Source organism: Octodon degus, unplaced genomic scaffold (assembly GCF_000260255.1).
Source record: "Octodon degus isolate 3935 unplaced genomic scaffold, OctDeg1.0 scaffold00033, whole genome shotgun sequence".
Taxonomy (NCBI): Eukaryota; Metazoa; Chordata; class Mammalia; order Rodentia; family Octodontidae; genus Octodon; species Octodon degus.
In genome coordinates, this window is record NW_004524609.1 from 13,175,116 (window position 1) to 13,177,069 (window position 1,954).

The 1,954-nt window shown below is 44.2% G+C and overlaps 1 protein-coding gene across 1 annotated transcript in view; it reads right to left on the bottom strand.

Moving 5' to 3' along the window:
- Positions 1-1,954, bottom strand: part of Sdk2 (sidekick cell adhesion molecule 2) — a 277,422-nt gene that overhangs the window by 57,308 nt on the left and 218,160 nt on the right. The gene's annotated exons all lie outside the window — the stretch shown is intronic.

Sequence of the window (1,954 nt, forward strand, 5' to 3'; positions counted from 1 at the left end):
GCACTGTGTCACTGCTAGGGGAGAGCTGAGAACCTTTGACTCCAACCTGGGCTCCTCCACCTTTCTCCCCATGAGCTCAGGAGCTTCCTGCCAGGAGCTTCCCAAGGGCTGCTTCCCACATAGTTTGCCGGTAACTCTTGTCCCCTTATGCTTGCTCCAAGCGAGGGTTACAGGTGCAGGGTCGGCAAGACACCCCTGCCAGGAAATCCACCCCTTTTTCTGAGTGCCACTCTGCCCACTCCTCCCACTGGTTCCCAAGCCAGGGGCTTCCATCCCCCTCCCTCTTTTCCTCCCCTCCCCTTCCCTCTCTTCCCTCCCCCACTCCCTCCCCTTCCCTTCCCCTCCACTCTCCGCCCTCCCCACCCCTCTTCCTGCTGCTCCTCCTCCTCCTCCTCACTCTTGTTCCTCCTTCTCCTGCTCTAGGTTTTCTGGGCCCTTTGTCTGTCTCCAATAATGACAGCTGGTTTCAGGGATTTCCTCATTTATTTGAAGTTGATTAAATAGCAATTAATGGTGGAAAGCTACACTTGATGAGTTTTAATAAGCATGAGTATTTATAGATATAAAACAATACCATGCCAATGTCTCCCGATTAACTCATGCCTATAACAATGCTTAATCTTCTTTTCAGGGCCATGTGTTTATAAAGGATGTTTTGAAATTTAATTGGTTTTGTGAAAAGATAGCCTATAGCAAGTTAATTAGACACTAATTAGACCCTAAAAATACTAATCAGAAATACTAAGTGGCATTTAATAAGTATGTTAAATATCCTCTTTATTTTAGTTATCTTGTTTTATAGCAATTAAGTTGCTGAACTTCTTTGGAGTAGATGAAGAAACAAGCTTAATGTTTTAATTTAATTTAATTAATGTAAATTTGAATTAATTATGCTGTTGGAATTAATTGTATGGTGTGTTCTTGAGTAAGTGTAAAATTTGAGTAAATATTATTTTATTGGGCTTACAACAACTACAATTTCTATCATTTAAAAAAAAAAAGAAAAAAGTCTTTACTGGTCCTTTAAAATTATTACTGGGCTCCGTGCAGCAAAATGACCCATAGGTAGCCTACAGGATCATGGGGTGTAGTTCTGAGGACTGGTAATATTGACTCATTGGTCCTACTGTTACACCCCTGAGGCTCAAGAGGGCAGCAGGGTGTGGCCTGCTGTGGCAGCTTCAGGGTACTGGATTCTGGGGTGACAAAATGGAACTATAGGACAAATAAAGTTCTCCAGGTCCCTGAAGCAGGCATCTCCCCTTAAGACATTGAAGGCCTGGGAAGGAACCTTGTAACGGAGGGCAGTGCTGCTGGTGGGGCATATGTGGGTGGGACACAGCAGGCACAGTCAGTGTGGACAGGAAGAAGGTCAATCCTGCATGGGAGCAGCTGCAGCTGAGCCCGACTCTGTTACTGTGCAACCCTGGGAAAGGCCCTTGTTCTCTCTGAGCCCCGGGAGAGGAGGGGGAGGATGCTGACTATCTTGCTGGGCCTAGAGTTGAGAGGGTAAGAAAGTGTACAGGGCTTCTAGCTACTTGAGAGACAAGAGGGAGAAATCTCTCCCTCCATCGCTTGGCCTTCACATAAGTTTACCTCAAACATGGTGGATAATTATGTAAACCACCAGCAGGTAACAGTGGGGACTTAGGGTGGGGAGCGTTGGGGTCGGGTGAAACAGAGCAGAGGGAGGATTTGGATGGGGGGGGTGGGAGCATTGTGCTATAAATGTGGATTTTTTGGGTCATGTAAACAGATTTGCTGTTTAAAAACGCAAAGTAAAAACGTCTGATAACTCAAGTGGGGACTATTTTCCAAAAGTAGTAAAATGATACACACAGTTACCTTTTGATCTAGCAATGTTATTTTCAGGAGTCTATTTCAAGGCTGTCCTTTATTTATTTATTTATTTATTTTTAAATATTTATTTATTTATTTTGTGTGTGTGTGTGTG